The sequence below is a fragment of the Equus caballus genome, chromosome 12 (genome assembly GCF_041296265.1).
Source record: "Equus caballus isolate H_3958 breed thoroughbred chromosome 12, TB-T2T, whole genome shotgun sequence".
Lineage (NCBI taxonomy): Eukaryota > Metazoa > Chordata > Mammalia > Perissodactyla > Equidae > Equus > Equus caballus.
This window is the reverse complement of record NC_091695.1, coordinates 13,801,280-13,815,835: the sequence shown is the minus strand read 5'-3', so window position 1 is coordinate 13,815,835 and position 14,556 is coordinate 13,801,280. Positions and strand designations below refer to the sequence as shown.

The 14,556-nt window shown below is 34.5% G+C and overlaps 1 protein-coding gene and 1 pseudogene across 4 annotated transcripts in view; one reads left to right on the top strand and one right to left on the bottom strand.

Annotated features, from left to right (window-relative positions):
* The window catches only part of LOC138916614 (ubiquitin carboxyl-terminal hydrolase 25-like), a 176,060-nt gene that overhangs the window by 148,434 nt on the left and 13,070 nt on the right, over window positions 1-14,556 (top strand). The window lies entirely within an intron of this gene.
* OR4P65BP (olfactory receptor family 4 subfamily P member 65B, pseudogene) lies at window positions 3,453-4,391 on the bottom strand (annotated as a pseudogene).

The window sequence follows — 14,556 nt, the reverse complement described above, 5'->3', positions numbered from 1 at the left end:
TCAAGCTTTTATTTTTGACTATGTCAGTGCCCCCTCATTTAAAGGTAAATTTTACTTAATTAGATATGACAAGCCTATGACTGAAGGTTAAAGACAACACTTCACTTATGAAAAGAATGTCTATGAATCCTTTCAGGAAAATTAGAGTTTACTGAGTACCAGCCTGAGGTAGTCAAGAATTTTACTTCTTCAACAGCAAGTCAATAACTTTAACACATTGAAAAGTGTTGAAAGAAGAGTGATCCAGCAGGTACTGAAAGGCTAAACCAGGGAGAGTCATCAAGCCCTCATTACTTGGCCTCAAGTTATAAATGATAATAATGTCATTAAAAAATGATCATAGGAAAATAGAAACAATAACATTTGTAAACTCTACTCTGAAATGAATTACCTGGCCTTGTATCCTATAGCTCTAGATGTTTCACCAAATATTAGAGGGTCTTTGTCTATTTGTGAGCCACTATTATTGTACCCAATTAAAAAGAACACACAGATCTAATCTGAACATCATATATCTGTAAATCCTAGTCCCACAGTCTATATGGCATCTTGCTCTGAAGAGCAAGTTACTATGGGATCTGTTTGCAAAATGTCATCCCTAACATACTTTGGAATACATCCATATATATATATATATATGTATAAAGGGAGAGAGAGAGAGAGAGAGAGAGAGAGAGAGAGAGAGAGAGAGAGAGTAGAATAGTGATATTACTGCCAGGGCTTGCGTTTGGAATATATATCAAGCTCAAGTGCAAACCTAAATGATCCAACTCCAAATCTAAAAATGTCTAAGTAGCATATCCAAATAATGATTTATTACAAAATCACAATATGAGAAAACTGTTTCTTTGGTGAAAAATCTTTCAAGATTGCATCAATCAAAGAAGTTTCCAAAGAAGAAACATTTTCTCATATTTCGGGAAGGATATCTGACAATCTTCAGAGAACTTCTGGGGAGGAAAATATTTGAATAATTCTCTGAAGAAATTTAGTGCAATTAAAAGCATCTTTGCAGAAGTTGAATTCACTCATCCAGCTATATATTTTGCTTAAAAATTTTAACCAGACATTCCTTCATTATATCTAGTCTAAAAATCTCATCCAACTCTATCTTCTACTTTTTCTCCTATACATGTCAGGACCACCGCTGAAATCTTGATCTGGCTTTTATGAAGACTTCCCCCTTGCTGACAAGCTTGACAAAATGTTGACAGTTGCTATCAATTTATATGAGATTTTTTCTTTACCTATTTAACTGCCTCTCTACGTTTCAATATGATGCTTAGAAAAATTTTAATCCTCTGAGATTCATTTTACTGATGTGTAAAATAAAGCAGATAATTAGATCATTATTTCAAAACTAAAGTTTATAGAACTATTTAAGAAAAAAATTCTCACATATACCTTGTGTTCATTGAAATGAAATTTTATTATAATGCTGCTGAAACAAGTATGGATGCAAGACACAAAATCCTTATGCTTATAATTCTAATATTATGAAAATTTTTAAAGTATAAAATGAAATGTCTATGATAAACCGCAATTCAAACGTTTCACAAGTAATTTAGAGATATTAGAGATAATACCAACAGTAACAAAGTACTTTTGAGCAGTTTCTTTTCTAAGAACAATACTCATTTACTTTCATCCTCACAAATACTTCATGAGATAGATACTATTATCTCTATTTTATGGAAGAAGAAGGAAAAGAAGGAAAGTATAATTACCTCTCCAGGGTCCCTTAACTAGGAAGATATTATTCATCTGCATGCTTAGTTGTCAGCTGCTCCTAACTTCATATTTTTTATTTTGAGCATGATAAGAAATTACTTGAATCATAATTATAATCTCTGTTATAAGTTTATCTTTTCAATAACTCAATAATTTTTAATCAAAAATCATTTTTAGACAATAAATTTGAGTTTAATCCAAAATAAAGTATTAAAACCAAAACATTTGTTAATAATTTTCTCATTGCTTCAAGAGTTACTTTAATCAACTAGGACAAACTGGCATATATCATGATGTAGACAGAATAGTAATTTCATTGAAGATTGAATAAGGTTATCAATTGCCCTAGTAACAATTCTCTTCATTTTTTAATACCTGTACAATTGTGCCCCTTTTAAGGACAACTCTCTAATTTATCCATTTGCACTGCTCTCAAAGTTTTCATCATCCACCGTGCTATGGCATTATTTTGCCTTTCTTTTTATATATTCATTTATATATTCAATCTATGTTTGTTATATTCTCCCTAACCAAAGCAATATAATGCCTTACTCCACTCCATAAGGTTATTTTCATGATATTCAACGATTCCCTATTTTACTGAATAGTTAAAGGAAACGTAATTATTTAATTCAAGTATTTGAAAAACTTTTTAAATTCCATAGGTACCTGTGCATATACATGTGTACAGAATTTCTGTAGAAATTGGAAATTGTAGTTTTCATTTTGATGGTCATGGAAAAAACCAAATTGCAGCAGAATCTAGATAAAGTAGTTTCAGTACGAGCATTTACATTTGTTTTCACAGTTCCATTCGCTCCAAGTAATATTATATGGACATTCCATAATATCACTGCCACAAACCTTTTCACTAGGCTGTCCATACTTCTCAGACATTTAAAAGTAGCCAGGCATCCTACTTTTCTGACGCAATCTCATTTTATGTCTATTATTTCAGCATAATTATTAGTAGACCCCTCTTTTACACTCAAATGTGGCTCATTTTGAATAATAAATTACATAGCTACCTTACTTATTATCAATACCATCTTCTCATTGCTATATAAATGGGATATTTATAGCAAATATTTCTGCAACTACTAATGTTTTATGATTTTTTAATATGATCTCATTAAAATCATCTTACAAAAACTCTTCCAACTTTTCTATAACCCTTATTTCTTAAATAATATTTTTATTATTTAAACCTACACAAATATTTTCTGTTATTTAAATTGTTCCAACAAATATGGAAAATCATGAACTAAGTGGAAAATATGATTCTAAATTTCTAATGCTCCTTTTCGATTAGAAATGAAAGGAGGATATGGAAATAACCAGGTCATATGGACCCTTTAGGTCTGGGATGATCGATATTTGTTAGCTTGGGTACATTTGGAGAGTTATTCATGGAACTGAAGTATAGGAGGATTAGAAAAGTGTCCTCCGGGTAGTAACTAACAGATAAAATCTACAGGAAAAATATATGAAAAATAAGTGTAACAGATCTTGAACAAGAAAAGGATGACTCAAATAGCTAGGGTAAGATATAAATAAGAAACATAAATCAATAAAGAAGTACTTCAAAGTGAATTATAGTGTTAATGAACTGACGCCTGTATCTGTGCTTGTTTTTTTTAGAGCAAAGTTCATGGCTTAATAAAGTTAAGGGGAACCAAATATCCCTTCAATAAGGAATGTAGTGAGGCGAGAACATGCCTTCAGACAATTTGCCTTCCACTCAAAAGTGATTTCTGGCACCACACTTTCCTCAAGGCATTCTTCATCTCCGTGTTTCTCAGTGTGTAGATCAGAGGGTTGAACATGGGAGCAATGATGGTGTAGAAAAGAGCAAACACTTTGTCTTCTGGGAGAGTTGTGGCTGGTCTAATGTAAATGAAGAGAACAGGCACAAAGAACAGAACCACAACTGTGATGTGTGAACCGCAAGTGGAAAGAGCTTTGGTGTGGCTCTCTTCAGGGTAACCCCTGATGGTATATAATATCAAAAAGTAAGACAGCATCAAGACCACAAATGTCACCAAACCCATCATGCCCGAATTGGCAACCACCAGGATCCCAACAGTGTATGTGTCCATGCAGGCCAGTTTCAGCAAAGGATACACATCACAGAAATAGTGATATATTTCATTGGCACCACAGAAAGGTAAGTTGACGGTGAGGACAAATTGGACACAGGAATGCAGGAATGCTCCATTACAGCAAGCCGTGACCATAACATAGCACCTATGCTTACTCATGATAAGAGTATAGTGCCGGGGCTTGCAGATGGCCACAGAGCGGTCAAAGGCCATAACTGTGAGGATAAAGACCTCAATGCCTCCAAAGAAGTGCATGGCACAAAGCTGTGCCATGCAGCTAGAATAAGAAATCACATTACTTTCTGTCAGTAAGTCAATGATTAGATTGGGTGTCACTATTGAGGTGTAACATAGATCTGAGACAGCAAAGTAATTAAGGAAGAAATACATGGGTTGTTCAATTAGCTGACTACACGTAATAGAAATCATTATGATCAAGTTTCCCATCCAAATAGCTATGTAACAAAGTAAGAATAGTAGAAAGCACAAGCTTTTAATTTTCTTATTCTGGGAAAGACCCAAAAGAACAAATTCAGTGACATTGTTGGTATTTTCCATGGTCTAATGTAGTTAAGACTAAACAGGTCTGCCTGAAAAATATTGGCTAAGCATGCTGTAACTCAGAGTGCTGTAGAAATAAATTCATTTATTTAATCAGCTTTCTATACTATGTTTGAAAGTAATTAATTCTGAACTTTGTATGGATAGGCTTACCATATAAGTTAACAGGTAGGTTATTGTCTACACTGAAAGGGAATAGTACTAATAGTTACAATTGTTCAAGTCATAAACAAAGATGCACAATCATCTTATGTATGAGATGCAAGGTTGAGCTTAGGGAGGATGTGTTTCTTTTTCAGGAGTAACTGATTTGCTTGATAGGTTGAAACAGCCAGACTTAAAGTGAAGTGAATGAGGTGAATTGTACAATTCCCATATAGTATCCTGTCTTTATTTAAAACTTTGATATTTTTATTGTGTAATTTGCATTTTAAAATATTTCATTCAAATATTATTATCTGGATTATTGAGTTGTTTCCCCACAAGGTGAGTATCTCCTTTGCCTCATCATACTCCTGATGCTGAGTTGAACCCATTATATATTTACCAACGTTATAGAGAGCAGTAAAGAAAACGTGACACTAGGTGGAACCTAAGTGGCTGTGACATTTCCTTTGATTTAAATAGATGGAAAAATAATATTACTTAAATGTGTAAAATTGAGAAATAAAGACTGCCTACAAGTTAAGCTAGAACAATGCATACAGGTGAGAATAGCACTTGCTTGACATGCATTGGGCTTCAATTGATTTTGGATAAATTGAGGGTTACATGAGTTGATAAATAAATTATTATTTCATTATTTTCTCTTCTTATTTTTTAAAGGTATCTGAATTACTTCCTTTATAAATAACAATTTCATTAATAGTGCATCCCAAGACATATTATTCATAATATTACATATATTCTTAGTGTGCCCATAATCAGAAAACAATATATAAATCTATTTGTAAAAATAGCTTTAGTTTAGACTGTGGGTATGCTCACTTCCAATTAATTTGCCAATATGCTTCTATAGTTATAAGCATACATTGAGTCCTTTCCCAGGATTTAAGGTGACATTAATGCTTTGCTCATACAGTCCTTGAAGATAAACATGATTCTTTTGGGAAAAAAATACAATTAGAAAAATTTCATTAATTGGCATGATAGTTTGAAACTCTCTTTGTCTCTCTCTCTCTCTCTGTCTCTGCCTGTGTCTCACTCTGTCTCTCTAGCTATCTCTCTCTCATGTTAACTATATCCTAAACTGACAAAATGGGCAAATAATTAAATGATATGCTGCTTCCCTTTTTCCCTTAGTTGAATGTTTCCCGTTGACAGCCCTCCAACTTAATACTTGACATTCATGGTGATTAAATTTAGAAAAGCAAACTAAATTTCAGAAAGAAAATGGAACTTCATTATTTAGATTTAGTTTCAAAGATGGAAACATTGCATAAACATGCTCTGCTTTTACAAACATTCACACAATAAATATATGAAACAGAAATAGAAAAACTAAAACTGGCACTTCTTAATTGATCAGTCATCTCATCTTCCTTAACTCTGCAAAACCTGTGAAAATCCTGGAAGGTACAGCTTACATGCATATGGTAGGAAGAATTAGCCCCAGTAGAATATCTCAAATGGGGCAATGATATTTTGATCCTAATTTTACATCTAGTCAAAGAACTACATTAGAGGCTGAGATTTTTTTTTTATTTAAACTGTCTTTGCTATATTAAGTCATATGCCATGGAGTCCAGTCTTTCCCAGACACTGTTTCCTATTTCTTAAAATGTAAGGATTGTACCAATCTTTTTCAAGAACTCTTAAGTTCTGTGAAAGATCCATTCCTTGATTTAAAAATATAATAATAATTTTTCAGGATGTATGGACTAACAAACTGTTTTCCTCATCCTTTTGCACCTAATAGATAATTTAAAGCACCTTTTGGGGGTTATAATTCAGGCTCCCTCCTGCTCTGAGTCACATCTTGTTCCTGATGGTAACGTATCACATAACCACCCAGGCTAGCCTCCTTCAGTATGAGAGAGGTATTCTTCCTCTATTTTAATAGCTTCTTATTCCTTGTAATTCACTTGACATATCATGCTAGATTATACACTAAAATTTTGGTTCCTCCCTTCAGATCCATGCTCAAAATCCACTCCTTGTTCATATATGTCTGGAAAGTTTCCTTGGCTCTTTAAACCTATATAAAATTTTATCCCCTTAACCCTCTTTAAAATACTTCCACTTATCCCATTATTGAAATAATAATGAACGTCCAAGAAATTAATTCTTATTTAATTCCTCCAAGGTAGTTCTTCAGACAGTCAGGCAGTGACAATGCTTTGTATTCTTGTCCTTGATAATTTGCCATCACAGTCAATGCATCAACTTTGGATACAGGAAAAATACCAGACTAGAGATCTGGTCATGGGATCTAGAGTAAGAAAATTAAGCTGTCTGACAATCATTTTCTCCCTTTTTAATTTGGGCATTTGTAATATGAATGTTCCATGGTTGTGTAGGTTGAATTACCAGGTACATAGCATATGATAGGCACAAATTATCTTCTCTATCGCTTTGCTTTTCCTCACATCATTATGTAGAGATTGGGTACCCAATAATGGAAAAAAGCATAAACAAAAGTACACCAAAATGTTAAGAGAAAAATGGAAGCTATAATAATTCCTGTCAACTTGATTGTTATTATTAGAGGTCTTGCACAGATACAAAAGATAAATAATATTAATATCTAATATTTATTTAATGCTTACCATAACCTAGATGCAGTTCTAAACATTTTACATGTATTGGATCATTAATACTAACACAAGCCCAATGATCGTTTTATTATCTGTTTTGGAAAAAGGAAACCAAGTATTCTATACAATTTAGATAAATATTGATAGATTCTAAAGACTATTTTTAGGCATGTTTTTTATTATTTTCTCACTATCTGGATACTGATAATTTTGTTGTCAGGTTCAAACCAATTTTAGAATTATTCTAGGGATATTTTATCTGTTTTTGTTATTTATTTCTGCAACCAAGTGGTCTCACCTAAGAAGTCTAGGTTGTACTGAATTTTTGCCAACAGTTTCAAAGTTTTATCCTATCACCAGCACCAAGTCTTAGCTGAACTAATTGTTTCTCCGTTCTTACTTTTCACACTATTCTCATTCTTCTTCATCAAACTTGTTCCGTATTGATGTGCAGGGTCCTCTGATATTAATTTTTTCTGAATTGTAACATTTCATGCTCATAATTACTCACTGCATGTGTCTTATTATACAGACTAGCAAAGGAGGTAGAAGGAGAACGATGAATCTCCACTCTACTGCATTCTCTCAACTTCTTTTAATTTGTACCTCTTTTCTCTTTACTTTTTTCTCTTCTCTGTAAAATGAGAGCCACTCACTTGATTTAGCCAATTACTTTTACTTTTCTCTCATACATCCATATATGACACAAATGCTATCATTAATTTCTTTCATGGATTTCCAAAAATCTTTATATAAAGTCTGCTTCATTTTGACATCTGCTGTGGCATGTGTCACAAATTATTCTTTGCATTGTACTTAAGTAATGGAAAGTTACTATACAAAATGTCTGCAGAACTTGAAGGAAAGAGAGAAATGCACAAATAAAATAAGTCTCTTAATAGATGAAATTGTTGTGTTATATATATATGTATTTGAAAGTTAATATTTATTTATTATAGGTTTTTGAATTTTTACTTACCGGGTGATTATCTCATTAGATGACTTCCTATATCCCTGAGTAAATGTGGCATTCAGTATTTTTAATGCAGTCAGAATAAATGCTTAATTCCATTTCTAAAGATTAATGAATTTCACCATGCAATCAGCCCATGCAAATCCTTGTTCTAGGATTTTCCTGTTTTCTTTATAGAGAGAGGCATTCTTTCCACATTTTTGAAAATAGAAGTAAATAAAATCATCACCGGCATTTAAGTTGAAAAGTGCTCTTTTCTACAAAAAAGTTGTGTCTCCACTGTGGTTTCAGGAGTGGAAATGTACCTATTAAAATTTCTACTTAATATCCAAGTGACATTTAAATAGATGACCTGAGAGTTTCTAACCCCAATCCTCCCTCTCACTTGTTTATGGGATGAGACAATTCCCCAAAGAAAAGTTGTCCAATGTACAGCTGAAAGTGGCTTCATTCCTCTCAAGTCATTAAAAAAGAGTTATGCCATGGTTAATAATCCTTTATATTCCAAGGAATTTGATCACAAACCAAGAGTCCACTTTCACACATTCTTTACATTTTTTTATAATTTTTATTTTTTTTGGATGTACATCATATTTCAAATTCTGGATACATTACATCATGTTCACCACCGGAAAGCTAATTATAGTGCATCCCTTCACATGTGACCCTAATCACCCCTTTTGCACTCCCCCCTCCCCCCTTCCCCAATGGTAATCACCAGTCCAATCTCCAATGCCATGTGGTTTTTTTGCTGTTGTTGTTTTTATCTTCTACTTATGAGTGAGATCATATGGCATTTGACTTTCTCCCTCTGACTTATTTCATTCAGCATAATAACCCTCAAGGTCCATCCATGTTGTCACAAATGGCCGGATTTCGTCATTTCTTATGGCTGAGTAGTAGTTCATCGTGTATAAATACCACATCTTCTTTATCCATTCATCCCTTGATGGGCACCTAGGTTGCTTCCAAGTCTTGGCTACTGTGTATAATGCTGCAATGAACATAGGGGTGCAAGGATCTTTATGCCGTTGTGTTTTGAAGTTTTTTGGATAAATACCCAGCAGTGGAATAGCTGGATCATATGGTAGATCTATCCTTAATTTTCTGAGGAGACTCCAAACTGCTTTCCATAGTGGCTGCATCAGTTTGCACTGCCACCAGCAGTGAACAAGGGTTCCCTTCTCTCCATACCCTCTCCAACATTTGTTGTTTCCTGTCTTGTTAATTATTGCCATTCTGACAGGAGTGAGGTGATACCTCATTGTAGTTTTGATTTGCATTTCCTTGATAGCTAATGATGTTTAGCATCTTTTCATATGCCTGTTGGCCCGCTGTATATCTTCTTTGGTGAAATCTCTGTTCAGATCCTTTGCCTATTTTCTAATTGGATTGTTGGGTTTTTTGTTGTTGAGCTGTATCAGTTCTTTGTATATTTTGGATATTAACCCCTTATCTGATACGTGGTTTGCAAATATCTTATTCCAATTGTTAGGTTGTCTTTTCATTTTGTTGATGGTTTCCTTTGCTGTGCAGAAACTTTTTAGTTTGATGCAGTCCCATTTGTTCATTTTTTCTTTTGTTTCCCTTGCCCGGTCAGACATGGGACTTGAAAATATGCTGCTCAGACCAATGTCAAAGAGCGTACTGCCTATGTTTTCTTCTAGAAGTCTCATGGTTTCAGGTCTTACATTCAAGTCTTTAATCCATTTTGACTTGATTTTTGTGCATGGTGTAAGGGAATGGTCTACTTTCATTCTTTTGCATGTGGCTGTCCAGTTTTCCCAACACCATTTATTGAAGAGACTCTCCTTTCTACATTGTATTCTCTTGGCTCCCTTGTCGAATATTAGCTGTCCGTAAACGTGTGGGTTTACTTCTGGGCTCTCAATTTTGTTCCATTAATCTGTGTGTCTGTTTTTGTGCCAGTACCATGCTGTTTTGGTTACTATGGCTTTGTAGTATAATTTGAATTCGGGGAATGTGATACCTCCAGCTTTGTTCTTTTTTCTCAGGAATCCTTTTGCTATTCGGGGTCTTTTGTTGTTCCATATAAATTTCAGGATTCTTTGTTCTATTTCTGTAAAAAATGTTGTTGGAACTTTGATAGGGATTGCGTTGAATCTATAGATTGCTTTAGGAAGTATGGACATTTTAACAATGTTAATTTTTCCAATCCGAGAGCACGGAATATCTTTCCATTTCTTTGTGTCTTCTTCGATTTCTTTCAACAATGTTTTATTGTTTTCAGTGTACAGATCTTTCACCTCTTCCATTAAGTTTATTCCTAGGTATTTTCTTCTTTTGTTGCAGTTGTAAATGGGATTGTATTCTTGATTTCTCTTTCAGCTACTTCGCTGTTAGTGTATAGAGACACAATGGATTTTTGTACATTGATTTTGTATCCCGCAGCTTGACTGTATTCCTTTATTATTTCTAAAAGTTTTTTAGTGGAGTCTTTAGCGTTTTCTAGATATAAAATCGTGTCATCTCCAAAGAGTGACAGTTTCACTTCTTCTTTTCCAATGTGGATCCCATTTATTTCTTTTTCTTGCCTGATAGCTCTGGCTAGGACTTCCAATACTATGTTAAATAAGAGTGGTGACAGTGTGCATCCTTGTTTGGTTCCTGTTCTTAGAGGGATAGATTTCAGTTTTTCTCCATTGGGAATGATATTTGCTGTGGGTTTGTCATATACGGCCTTTACTATGTTGAGGTATTTTCCTTCTATACTCAATTTATTTAGAGTTTTTATCATGAATGGATGCTGTATCATGTCAAATGCTTTCTCTGCATCTATTGAGATGATCATCTGATTTATATTCTTCATTTTGTTAATGTGGTGTATTACGTTGATAGATTTGCAGATGTTGAACGATCCCTGCATCCCCGGAATGAAACCGACTTGATCATGATGTATGATCTTTTTAATGTATTGTTGTATTCAATTTGCTAGTATTTTGCTGAGGATTTTTGCATCGATGTTCATCAGTGATATTGGCCTGTAATTTTCTTTTTTTGTGTTGTCCTTGTCTGGTTTTGGTAGCAGGATAACGTTTGCTTTGTAGAAGGAGTTAGGAAGCCTCCCCTCCTCTTCAATTTTTTGGGAGAGTTTGAGAAGGATAGGTAGTAAGTCTTCTTGGAATGTTTGATAGAATTCACCAGGGAAGCCATCTGGGCCTGGACTTTTATTATTTGGGAGGTTTTTAATTGCTGTTTCGATCTCCTTACTGGTGATCGGTCTATTCAAATTTTCTACATCTTCTTGGTCCAGTTTTGGAAGGTTGTATGTTTCTAAGAATTTATCCATTTCTTCTAGATTACCCAATTTGTTGGAGTATAGCTTTTCATAATATTCTCTTATTATCTTTTGTATTTCTGAGGTGTCCATTGTAATCTCTCCTCTTTCATCTGATTTTATTTATTTGAGCCTTCTCTCTTTTTTTCTTGGTGAGTCTAGCTAAAGGTTTGTCAATTTTGTTTATCTTTTTGAAGAACCAGCTCTTGGTTTCATTAATTTTTTCTATTGCTTTTTTAGTCTCTATTTTGCTTATTTCTGCTCTGATTTTTATTTCCTTCCTTCTGCTGATTTTGGGCTTTGTTTGTTCTTCTTTTTCCAGTACCTTTAGGTGCACTTTTAGATTGTCTATTTGGGATTTTTCTTCTTTGTTGAGGTAGGCCTGAATTGCTATAAACTTCCCTCATAGAACCACTTTTGCTGTATCCCACAGATTTTTGCATGTCGTGTTTTCATTTTCATTTGTCTCCAGGAATTTTTAGATTTATTCTTTGATTTCTTCATTGACCCAATCATTGTTCAGTGGCATTTTGTTCAATCTCCACATTTTTGTGGCTTTTCTGGTTTTCTTTCTGTAGTTGATTTCCAGTTTCATACCTTTGTGGTCAGAAAAGATGCATGGTATTATTTCGATCTTCTTAAATTTATTGAGACTTGTTTTGTGGCCTAATATGTGATCAATCCTGGAGAATGTTCCATGGGAATTTGAAAAGAATGTGTATTCTGTGGTTTTTGGATGGAATGTTCTGTATATATCTACTAAGTCCACCTGGTCTAATGTGCCCTTTAAGGCTAGTGTTTCCTTATTGATCTTCTGTTTGGATGATCTATCTACTGGTGTAAGTGGAGTGTTAAAGTCCCTTACTATTATTGTGTTACTGTCTATTTCTCCCCTTATGTCTGTTAATAATTGCTTTATATATTTAGGTGCTCCTATGTTGGGTGCATAGATATTTACAAGTGTTATGTCCTCTTGTTGGATTGTTCCCTTTATCATACGTAGTGCCCGTCTTTGTCTCTTATTACAGTTTTTGATTTAAAGTCTATTTTGTCTGATATAAGTATTGCTACCCCTGCTTTCTTTTCTTTTCCATTTGCATGGAATATCTTTTTCCATCCTTTCACTTTCAGTTTGTGAGTGTCTGTAGGTCTGAAGTGTGTCTCTTGTATGCAGCATATACATGGATCTTGTTTTTTTTTATCCAGTTGGCCACTCTATGGCATTTGATTGGAGCATTTAATCCATTGACATTTAAAGTAGCTATTGATAAATATGTATTTATTGCCATTTTGTCACTTTTTCTTTTTCTTGAGTGTTTTAGTAGTTCTTCTCTGTTCCTTTCTTTTTCTCTTGCTCTCTTCACTTGCGGTTTGATGGCTATCTTTAGTAATATGTTTGATTTCTTTTGTCTTACTTTTTTTCCTGCTTGTTATAGGTTTCTAGTTTGTGGTTACCATGAGGATCCTATTTAATATACTATGCATGTAACAGTCTATATTGAGTAGATAGACTCTTTAGCTTGACATCTTTCTAAAAGCTTTACTTTTTCACTCCCCTCCTCCCACATTATATGTTTTTCACATCATATATAATCTTTTGTTTAGTGTGTGTATATCCATTACTCTCTCATCATTGAAATAGGTAATTTTAGTACATTTGTCTTTTAACCTTCATATTACCTTCACAGGTAGTTGATCTGCTGCCTTTACCATACTTTTACCTTACAAGTGATTTTATTGCCTGTTTTTTCTTGCTGTTGTTTTGGGGTTTTTTAATAATTTTTTTCTTTTATCTCTATTTGTGGTCATTACTGTCCCACTTAAATAAGTCCCTTCAGCATTTTTTGTGGAACTGGTTTCTTGGTGATAAACTCCTTTAATTTTTGCTTGTCTGGGAAGCTCTTTATCTCTCCTTCTATTCTGAATGACAGCCTTGATGGATAGAATATTCTTAGTTGTAGGTTTTTTCCTTTTATCACTTCAAATATGTCATGCCATTCTCTTCTCACCTGTAGGGTCTCGACTGAGAAGTCCGCTGACAGCCTGATGGGCTTCCCTTTATATGTCACTTGTGGCCTTTCTCTTGCTGCTTTTAGGATTCTCTCTTTGTCTTTTATTTTAGACATTTTGATTATAATATATCTTGGTGTGGGCCTCTTTGGGCTTCTCTTGTTTGGAGCTCTCTGTGCTTCCTGAACTTGGATGTCTGTTTCCTTCCTCAGGTGAGGAAAATTTTCCTCTATTATTTTGACAAATAAATTTTCTGCCCCTTTGTCTCTCTCTTTTCCTTCTGGGACCCCTATAATCCGAATGTTAGCACACTTGATATTGTACCAGAGTTCCCTTACACTGTTCTCATTCTGTCTAATTCTTTTTTCTCTTTTCTGTTCTGCTTGGGTGATTTCCTCTAATCTTTCCTCTAGCTCGCTGATCCATTCTTCTGTTTCCTCTACGCTGCTATGGAGTCCCTCTAGTGAATTTCTCATTTCAAGTATTGTATTCTTCATTTCTGATTGGTTCTTTTTTATATCTTCCAATTCTTTGCTGATGTGCTCACTGTGTTCATCCATTCTTCTCTGCATATCTGTGAGCATCCTCATTATATTTTGTTTGAATTCCTTGTCAAGGAGGTAGCTAGTTTTTGTTTCACTTAGTTCTTTTTCAGGTGTTTTGTAGTGTTCCCTTACTTGGAAAGTATTCCTTTGCCTCCTCATTATGCCTCTTTCTCTGTGCTATTTTCTTTGTACTAGGTGAGTCGGCTATGTCTCCTGATCTTGGAGAAGTGGCCTTATGTAAGAGATGCCTTATGAGGCCCAACAGTGTGCTTCCCTCTCATCACCAGACCATAAGAACCAGGAGTGACCCCTTTGTTGGCTACTTGTGTTCTTCTGCTGTGGCAGGTTTTCTCCCACTGCAGGTACACAGGGAGTCTGATCTTTCCTTCCCTGGCCAGCTGTTTGTAAATCCGGTTTGGAGGGGCCTCAGCACTGTTGGCTACAAAGTCTATTAGCACACTCTTATTGCAAGTGTCCTCTTAATTGGGTTGGTACCCAGTGTAGCTGGTTGCTAGGCTCAGGGGTGTACAGTTGTGATAGGCCTGAGGCCAACAAAGCTAATGTCAGTTCTTTTAGGAGT